This window comes from Balaenoptera musculus, chromosome 19 (assembly GCF_009873245.2).
Source record: "Balaenoptera musculus isolate JJ_BM4_2016_0621 chromosome 19, mBalMus1.pri.v3, whole genome shotgun sequence".
Lineage (NCBI taxonomy): Eukaryota > Metazoa > Chordata > Mammalia > Artiodactyla > Balaenopteridae > Balaenoptera > Balaenoptera musculus.
Genome location: NC_045803.1, coordinates 14,147,379 through 14,158,104, shown reverse-complemented (window position 1 = coordinate 14,158,104; position 10,726 = coordinate 14,147,379).

Below are 10,726 nucleotides of genomic sequence, written 5' to 3'. Positions count from 1 at the left end.
GTTCTTAAGTTGAGCCTCTCTGCCACACATACTTCTCTGGGGCCACAACCTGGGCGCTCCTACATCAGAAAGCTGCCCCCTCCCCTAAATTGCAGACAAGGTAATTAATCCGAGGTTCACAGTAAGGATGGGGCCAAGACCCATTTCTCTCTTGACCTCTGCCCTTGGCCCTCCACAGTTTTTTTCGGATTGCACAAGGACCCTCAAGGACTGGTCTTAGCCACCCCAGAGCCAGTCTTCTGAACTCCAGGCCTCCCACAACCTAGGAAATCGTCACCAGTCCCAGTTACCCCAGCGCTCACTCATCGGAGGCACTCTGAAACCGAGAGAACATGTCTCTGTACTTAGTAGAGTGTAGGTTCCTCTGTCTCCCGGCAGAGAGACTTCAGGGAGAGGCAGAGTGAAAGATAAGAGAAGAGTTTACATTATTAGTATAGCACGCTTGTGAGGCCTACAAGCTGGTGGGCAAGGGAGTGCCACGCCTGGAGAACTTAGTGGGCTACAGTTTTATAATGAAAGGAAAAGTGGAGAGGGGGAGAAGACCACCTTCTTCCTCATTCTTGAGTAGATGGCGAGCTTCCATCATCAGCTCCTCCTCCATGTCAGGTGGGGGAGTTTTCTTGTCCCTACGTGGTCAAGCCGGGACTGTCATGGCGCAATGGAAATGAGCAAAAAGGCGGTAATGTATGCTAAAAAAATGGTAAATCATCTCAGGTTTCAGTATAATGTCACCCTTTCCTTATACTTTTGTTTTCAGTGTGCCCAGAGGAGCATGTCCTAGGAATCATTAACCTACTGTGCTCACTGGGCAAGACATGGGTCTCATGCCACCATCGTTTTGTTGTTTGGGGGCATGTCTCATGCTTCTGTTGCATGGTTTTGTTGCTAAGCAAGGCTGCTTGGTTTTGTGGTTACGCAAACATGCTTTGTTGAGTGATCATTAACTTACAGGGGTCTCCCATACTTTTTTCTCTACTTAAAATCCCCTAGTGGGATTAACTAATCACCTACTTTATCCCTTTACTCTGTCCCTATCAACTATGCTAAATGCTTTATATGCATTATTCCATGGACACCTCTCCTGAGAAACTGAGGCCCAGAGATATGTAGGCTTTGCACGAGGTGCAAGTCACTTGCTTGGTGGTCACACAGGAAAGGGTTTAAGCCTCGGTTCCTCAGGTCCCCTCTGCCGGAAGCCTCAGAAAGGCACCACAACGTCATCGTGAGGACGGCGTGAGGTCCGTGACTGCAGTGCCCAGTAAACGTTCAGCTCTCATTATTTGTACCATCTGCCTTTCGAAGCATTTTCTGTGGCGGGTTGTAAAATTGGTGTATTATTGGTAGCGTTTTTAGTATCAATCCACACACAGTCCCTTATCTGAAAGGCCTAGGACTAGATGGTTTGAATTCTGGATTTTTTATTTTTTATTTTTCAAATTTAGAAGGCAGTAGAATGCATATAACATATATACAGCATTCTGCAGTATTCCCAGTAGGATCAGGGCAGCATTCCATGATCACGTGATATTTCTGCGTTAAATCGTGTGTAGAAAGAAATACTTAGTGGAATAGTTATGAATACCTGATGTCAGTTCAGTCAGGTCTTATTGCTTGAAGAGATTGGGGCCTAATTTATGAAGAAAGTTTGTGGGTAAGAAACTATAACAATGTTTTTAAGTTGTTACTTATTTATTTATGTATTTATTTATTGGGCCTCACTGCACAGCCTGTGGGGTCTTAGTTCCCCGACCAGGGATGGAACCCAGGCCCGGTGCAGTGGAAGTGAAGAGTCCGAACCACTGGACCTCCAGGGAATTCCCTAGTTTTTTTTTTTAAATAAATTTATTTATTTATTTATTCATTTTTGGCTGCGTTGGGTCTTTGTTGCTGCACGCTGGCTTTCTCTAGTTGCGGTGAGAGGGGGCTACTCTTCGTTGCGGTGCGCGGGCTTCTCATTACGGCGGCTTCTCTTGCTTCAGAGCACGGGCTCTAGAGTGCAGGCTCAGTAGTTGCGGCACACGGGCTTAGTTGCTCTGCGGCATGTGGGATCTTCCCGGATCAGGGCTCGAACCCGTGTCCCCTGCATCGGCAGGCGGATTCTCAACCACTGCGCCACCAGGGAAGTCCCCTAGTTTGTTTTTTTTCTTTTCTTTTTTTTAATTGATAGCATTATTAAGCACCTGCTGTGAACCAGGTGCAGGCTACATAGATTATGTAGGTTTACAGGCACTAAACGATTTATTTCAACACATAATACTGGTTTATTAGAGATAAATGAGAAAAAACTCAGGGTATTCCCAAGAAAATAATTGGATTATCAAAGGATGTTAAAACCATTTGTAAAAGGTTGTTGGAGAACAGTCCAGAATTATTACCCAGCAGATGACTTATTCACTAGGGGAAAAAATGTACCTACCTAGTGAGGGGTGGTAGGTTTTGGCAGACACCCTCTTAACCAAGTGATCAAATAATATCCTCAGTAGTGGGACAGCATGACATCAAGTGTCTCTTGATGTGACACCACCATAGGAAGTATACAAAATTGCCTAAGCAGAATTCTTTTTTTTGTTTTTGTTTTTTTTTTGTTTTTTTTTAAGCAGAATTCTTAAAAAAAAAATTTAAACCTACGTTTAGTAATGAGAAAGCAATCAGTATTGAACACGCGGGATATACATAACTGGCCAGGACTTTTCAAAAAAGTCAATATGAAAAACCAAAAAGGAGACCAAAGAGACATAACAATCAGATACAGTTCGTGCACCTTGACTGGGTCTTTTTTTAAAATAAATTTATTTATTTATGGCTGTGTTGGGTCTTTGTTGCTGCTCACAGACTTTAGTTGCAGAGAGCAGGGGCTACTCTTCATTGCAGTGCGTGGGCTTCTCATTGCAGTGGCTTCTCTTGTTGCAGAGCACGGCGTCTAGGTGTGCAGGCTTCAGTAGTTGTGGCACATGGGCTTAGTTGCCCCACAGCATGTGGGATCTTCCTGGGCCAAGGATCGAACCCATGTCCCCTGCATTGGCAGGCAGATTCTTAACCACTGCGCCACCAGGGAAGTCCCCTTGACTGGGTCTTGAATTGGTGATTTCCTTTGGGTTCTGTCTTGCTCGGGGCTGGTTTTCTTTTCCTGTCTGATGATCTAGCTTGTTCCTTGCCATTCTCAACTGAGGAGCAAAGCTGGTGTCTGGTAGGTGATGGGACTGTGCTTCCTGTTGTAAATGTTGGGCTGTTTTCCCGCCAGGTCTCAGGGTGAATGGGAGCTTTGTGTCTGGGTGTGGGGCTTGCTGCCGGGCTGGCCTCACATGTGGATGATGAGAGACCAGAAGCCCCACTTCCGGCTGCCCCTCCCCTCCTCCACAAGCGCCAAAATAGGACTAGCTTTTTCCAGAAGCTGACACCTAGCCTAGTTACCGCCTCAGGCTGGCAGAGAGCTGGATCTCTTTAGCGAAGCGCCCTGAGATTCTTGTTTTCCTGCCCATGAATGTTGGGTGGCCTGTGCCCTGGGGAAGGGGGGAGGAGAGGGTGACGGAAGCGTGGAAAAACTATCATCTGAGCCTGCCTTGGCCATTTTTTCTCACTCCTGCCTACTCCCTACAACCCGGGTCATGCTGGGCTCCCTCTTCCCTGCAGTCCTGTCCTGAATGCGATGACCTCTTCACTCTGATTCATGTCCCCAAGCCTCTACCAGGTTTGTCTACCAGAAAAGTGTGGGAATCTCTTACATGTGGGTGGTCTCTGTAGTAGGCTGAATAAAGACCCCCTGAACATATCCGTGCCCTAATCCTTGGGACCCGTGAATATTGCGGAATGTGGCACAAAATATTTTACAGACTTCTAACCTCCAGAACTGTAAAAGAATAACTTTTGTTGTGTTAAGCCATTGAGTTTATGGTAATTCGTTACAGCAGCAACAGGAAATGAATCCAGTCTCCTCTCCCATCCCTTTGTACTGTCAGTTGATTTCCTTTTTTATTCCATTACTTTATAGAAATGGGAGTGTATCATAACCTCTAAGGTGCTAAGACGGTGGGCTCTGGGTCAGACTTTATCTCCTGGTGACACCGATGATTACTGAGTGACCCAAGGCAGGTCACTTTGTTGTCTCACTGTGTTGTCATTTTCCTTGTGGCATGAAGGTCAAACTGGATGACGCAGAAGTCACCTCCAGCTTCTATCAGGCCTACAGATCTGTTTTGTTTAGCTTTCAGTGTTTCAAAGTTTCTCATTGTATTTATTTTGAATTGGATAATATATTTACACGGTATAAAAATTTAAAAGTATAAAAAAGGTTTCTAGGGCTAATCTCTCTTCTACCACTGCCCTCAGCTACCCCAGTTTTCCCCTCGATTCAGACATGTTCTCGCAGAGATTTTCTATACATGTACAAGGAATAATGCAGACACACACGCTCTTCAAATAAACAATAACATACCATATACTCCCTGTTTGACACTTTGCTTTTACCGTATAATATATATTAAAAAAATTCTTTTCCTTTATGGTGTATTACAGGATATTGAATATAGTTCTCTGTGCTCTACAATAGGACCTTGTTGTTTATCCATTCTATATATAATCGTTGGCATCTGCTAATCCCAAACTCCCAATCCATCCCTCCCCCACCTCCCCTCATTTAATATACTTTGATGATCTTTCCATATCATTACATAGAGAGCTTCCTTATTTATTTACTTTTATGTATGGGGGTACCCCATGTTTTACTCTCATCCTTTAATGATGGAAATATAGGGTATTTCTAATATTTTGTTGTTACCAACAGTGCTGTCATATACAGTGTGTGTCGTCATAGTATGTGTATATTTCTAAAAGTGGAACTGCTGGGTCACAAGATATGTGCATGGTTGTAACTTTAAAAAGGAACAATGACAAGTGTTGTTGAGGGTGCGGGTAAATCGGAACCCTCATACACTGCTGCTGGTGAAAACATAAAATGGTGTAGCTGCTTTGGACAACAATCTGACAGTTCCTCAAAAAGTTGAACTTAAGAGTTCCCATAAAACCCGCAATTCCACTCCTAGGTATATACTGTAGAGAAAGAAAAACTTATCTCCACACAAAAACTTGTACACAAGTGTTCATAGCAAGATTATTCATGATAGCCAAAAGATGGAAACAACCCAAGTGTCCATTAATTAATGAATAGATAAGCATAATGTGATATTTCCATGCAATGGAATTATTGAAATGGGATTACTGAGCCAGAAAAAGAAATGAAGTATGGATACATGTGACCACATGGATGAACCTTGAAATCATGTTGATAAGTTAAAGCAGCCAGACACAGAAGGCCACATGCTGTACTGATTCCATTTACATGGAAATGACCAGAATAGGCAAATTTACAGAGGCAGAAAGTAGACTAGCGGTTGCCAAGGGCTGGAGGAATTGCAGAGAACGGGGAGATGATAATGTTCTGGAATTAGGTAGTGGTGATGATTGCACAAGATTGTAAATATACTAGAAACCACAGACTCAAACACTTTAAAATGATTAATTGTTTTGTTACGTGAATTCTATCTCAATAAAAAAGTGATACTTACGAAAAAGTATGTGCATAAAATTTTCTTAGCTACTGCAGAATTACCCATTACTCACCAGTAATGTATGCAAACAGCCATTTATCCATGCTGCTGGATTTGCCAACAACCATGGGGCTTGCGTGTAAACAGGAATACTAACTAATCTTTGTTCTTTGATAAAATCGTTAAGCAGTTATTCTTCTATATCAGAATTCCCTAACCAATTAAACACTCCTTCCAAATGCAATCACTTAAACCCTTCACAAATCTAATATCAGATCTTTGCAAATGTTGTAAATACCTTAACGAATAGATGAGGCAATTGTGTGATATTATAATGATTATAAAACTAATTACTTGTACTGACACATGTAACAAATGTGCTGACACCATGGGTTTGAATTTGCTTCTTTACGATGGCTGTTCCAATGTGTATTCTTCTTTCCTGTTGGGAGTATGATTTTTATTTGCCAATGTAAAGAGTCAGAGTTATTGCCTCAGAGCTGCTGAGGTTTTGGGTGGGGGTGGAACCAGTTTCGGGATGGCCGTTGATTCAGGACCAGTGATGGGATGGGAGAGCACCCACCACAGCGGCCCACTGACGTGGTCTTTCCTCAAGACTGTCCACGGTATTGGCTCTGAACAAGCAGATAGGCTGGCACTCTTTGTTCTGAGCAGGATCTGTTTCTTTTTCTTCTTTCTTTCTTTTTTTAATATTTATTTGGCTGCGTCGGGTTTTAGTTGCGACATGCGGGCTCTTCATTGTGGCGCGTGGGCTTAGTTGCCCTGCAGCATGTGGGATTCTAGTTCCCCAACCAGGGATTGAACCTGAGTCCCCTGCATTGGAAGGCGGACTCTTAACCACTGGACCGCCAGGGAAGTCCCTGAGCAGGACCTGTTTCTATACAGTCAAATCCAAAGCCTTTCGTCAGTGTGGCTTAATAAAACCCCAACTTATTTTTTTTTTTAATTAATTTATTTATTTACTTTTGGCTGTGTTGGGTCTTCGTTTCTGTGTGAGGGCTTTCTCTAGTTGTGGCAAGCGGGGGCCACTCTTCATCGCGGTGCGCGGGCCTCTGACTATCGCGGCCTCTCCTGTTGCAGAGCACAGGCTCCAGACGCGCAGGCTCAGTAGTTGTGGCTCACGGGCCCAGTTGCTCCGCGGCATGTGGGATCTTCCCAGACCAGGGCTCGAACCCGTGTCGCCTGCACTGGCAGGCAGATTCTCAACCACTGTGCCACCAGGGAAGTCCTTAACTGTTTAATTTTCTTTGGACACCCAACAGAAGCTTCTAAAAAGCGAAACCTTCCCAAGTACTTAACTCTTACAATAAATTACAATAGTGTCAAGATCTTTTAAATATTCTAGTACCATTTACTCTGTTTGAAAAATTCCCTTTCACGTTTCAGTGACAAATTACAAGTCTAAAATAATATATTACTCAATTACACACTTAAGTTGGAAGACTTACATTTACAGGACACACTGGTCACATTTTCTCCTATGCCAAATTCTCTTAAACATTTCAAATATATTAAATACCAAATATCCTAGATGATTCTTAAACATAACACAAAAGTATTAATTCTGTGGGTTCACCTGACTTTCTCTGATTGTAAGCCTTCTTACAACTAACTGGGCATTAAAAGACACTCTTAAGGAAAATTTTACTAGTGAGGTGAGGTTGATTCTTGGCCAGGAATTTGGGACTGGAACAGGAGCTCTGACTTGCTGGTTATGAAAAAACCCACGGGGCCCTTTATAAATAGTTACCAAAACAAAGCGGCTTCACAGGCTACCAAGTTCTTGTCCCCTGGGTTGCATCCCAGGTCGGGGTGTACCATTACCTGCCATGTGTGCCATTTCACAGCCAGTGAAATCAGAGGAAGTCTGCGGCACTAGACGGGTTGTTCACATCCGGATTGGCATCAGCTGGTCTGTCCACTGCCCAGCTCTATTCTGCATTCTTTCCTAAGTCTCACTGTTGGGCCTGGCCATAACCCCTGGAGATAGCTAAATGATGTCCAATGTGTTAATGGCATCGTGTAGCATCGCTTTGCCTGGCTCTGCTCCTGGCCAGGCTGAAGTCAGGGCTGTGACCCGGAGATGAACAGGGATGTCTTAGAAGGTCCCACAGGGATTGGAGATCAGAGATTTGGAGATTGTCCCTGGCATGGATCAACTCTCACTATTATGTCAACGGAATGGGAGTGTGGCAAGGGTACAACCAGCCTGGAATTAACCACCCTGGGTGTGGGGGGAGCAGCTGAGCTCAAATTGTTTTTGTTTTTGTTTTTGTTTTGGCAGTGCCATGTGGCTTGCGGGATCTTAGTTCCCTGACCAGGGATTGAACCCGGGCCACGGCAGTGAAAACGCTGAGTCCTAACCACTGGACCGCCAGGGAATTCCCTAGGTTCAAATTCTTAAAAACCCCAGAGGCCCCATGGCCTGGAGGAGGGGATGCAAGGGGCCGACGTGGAGGAAGATCAGAGATCAGGCTCTTGGGGGGGCGCTGGAGGGGGACAGTGGAAGGGTGGCAGGACGCTGGCCAAGTGAATTCACAGCCCAGCCAAGAGGGGGTGAGGAGGCAAATGAGTCAGCCTGGCCATGAGCACCTACCACATGCAGCGCCTACTATGTGCGGAGCACCTTTCTGGGTCCTGCTGTCTCCGAACCAGATGAATCATAACTGAGGTGAGAGGTAATCCTGCCCGGGACCACAGCCAGCTGGTGGCAGAGATGGGGCCGATTTTGTATGTATTTTGAAGGGCTCCAGAGCACGTGGGCTTAGTTGCCCCGTGGCGTGTGGGATCTTAGTTCCCCGACCAGGGCTCGAACCCGTGTCCCCTGCATTGGTAGGTGGATTCTTTTATTTATTTATTTATTTATTTATTTATTTATTTATTTATTTATTTATTTATTTAATTTATGGCTGTGTTGGGTCTTCGTTTCTGTTCGAGGGCTTTTTCCAGTCGTGGCAAGCGGGGTCCACTCTTCATCGCGGTGCGCGGGCCTCTCACTATCGCGGCCTCTCCTGTTGCGGAGCACAGGCTCCAGACGCGCAGGCTCAGTAGCTGTGGCGCACGGGCCCAGCCGCTCCGCGGCATGTGGGATCTTCCCGGACCAGGGATCGAACCCGTGTCCCCTGCATTGGCAGGCAGACTCTCAACCACTGTGCCACCAGGGAAGCCCGGTAGGTGGATTCTTAACCACTGGACCACCAGGGAAGTCCCAGATTGAAATTTTTTATGATTGTTTAAATGTTAAAATAAGGATGCTGCTAAGTGTTCTACGAACCCCAGGACAGCCCCTTACGGCCAAGGATCAGCCAGGCCAAAACGGCAGTAGTGCTGAGGGTGAGAAACCCTGCCCTAGAGACACTTGTGCCCATGACCCCAGAGGCATGTACGAGAACGTTCATTGCAGCAGTGAGTAATAATAGTCCCCAAACTGGAGACAACACGCATGTCTGTCAAGAGTGGAAGAGACGCACATATTGTAGTTTATTCACATAATGAACAAAATTAACAAGCGATAGCTATTTCATCAAAATGGGTGAATCCCACTTCGTTGCTGAATGAAAGAAGCAGGTCACAGAATACATGCTGTATAATTCAAAAGCAAATATATATATATATGAAATACATAGATACAAAACACTAAACACACACACACACACACACACACACATACCAAGAGATTATTACCAAAAATCAAGATGTTGATGATCTCTGAGTAAGCTGGAAGGGGAAAGACGGGGAAGGACCCACAAGGGGCTTCTAAGGCACTGGCAATGTTCTATTCCAGAACTTAGTTGGTGGACACATAAATATTTATTTTATTTTTGTTTAAAAATAAACACACATGGGACTTCCCTGGCGGCGCAGTGGTTAAGAATCCGCCTGCCAATGCAGGGAACACAGGTTCGAGCCCTGCTCCAGGAAGATCCCACATGCCACGGAGCAACTAAGCCTGTGCACCACAACTACTGAGCCTGCGCTCTAGAGCCCTCGAGCCACAACTACTGAAGCCTGTGCGCCTAGAGCCGGTGCTCCGCAACAAGAGAAGCCACCGCAATGAGAAACACGTGCACAGCAACAAAGAGTAGCCCTTGCTCGCCGCAACTAGAGAAAGCCCATGCGCAGCAACGAAGACCCAACACAGCCAAAAACAAACAAATAAATAAATAAATAAATAAAAAATAAACACACATAACATCCACATTTTTGACACGTAGGGTTTCCTAGGAAACAGACTTTGAGGTAGAGATTTGCAGTCCAAACAGCTGGTTTCTGGGAAGAGCTCTCTGGGGCAACATTTATAAGGAAGAGAGGAGGCAGGAAACGCACAGGGAGAAGTTGACGTGGTTGCAGCAGGGCCTCAGTCCATCCTACAGGGAAACTGGAGTGGATGGCCTTCTGGGTTGTCCCTAATTGAGGCATGGAGTCAGGCTTTTTTTTTTTTTTAATGTATTAATTAATTAATTTTGGCTGCGCACGATCTTTGTTGTGGCGTGTTTAGTTGCACATGTGGGATCTAGTTCCCCGACCAGGGATCGAACCCGGGCCCCCTGCATTGGGAGCGTGGAATCTTACCCACTGGGCCACCAGGGAAGTCCCTGGAGCCAGGCTTTTGTCCCCTCATTGACCAGACATGGAATATGGGCTGCTCCTAGGAAAGGGACATAAGCTTGAGCGAGATGGTTCTCTTCAGCTGAGGGCATTGCCCAGAAAGACGCTCAGCTCTAAGCCATCAGCTGCCAACACCCCTGACAGCTGGTGGAAAGAATTCCTCCATCCTGAAGAGGGGATTTGGGTGGCATATCATAGCAACCAGTCCACTTTCCTACCTATGAAAATTTCACATCAAAAAATAAATTTTTAAATCTACTAATGTGACACATCATATTATCAAATTAAGGGAGATGAAACATTAGATGGAGTTCAACACTCATTTATAACAAAACCTTTGTGACCAACTAGAGATAAAAGGGAAGCATCAGCGTGATATAAGGACCCCACTGGAAACCTTAAAAATATCCAAGTTAATTAGAAAAATTCCCTGTAAAGAACAAAAACGAAATTTCAGCCCGTCTGCTGGATTAAAGATCAACATACAAAAATATCATTAAGACTCCTCTAATAATAACAATGACCAATTAGAAAATATAATTCTTAAAAAAGAT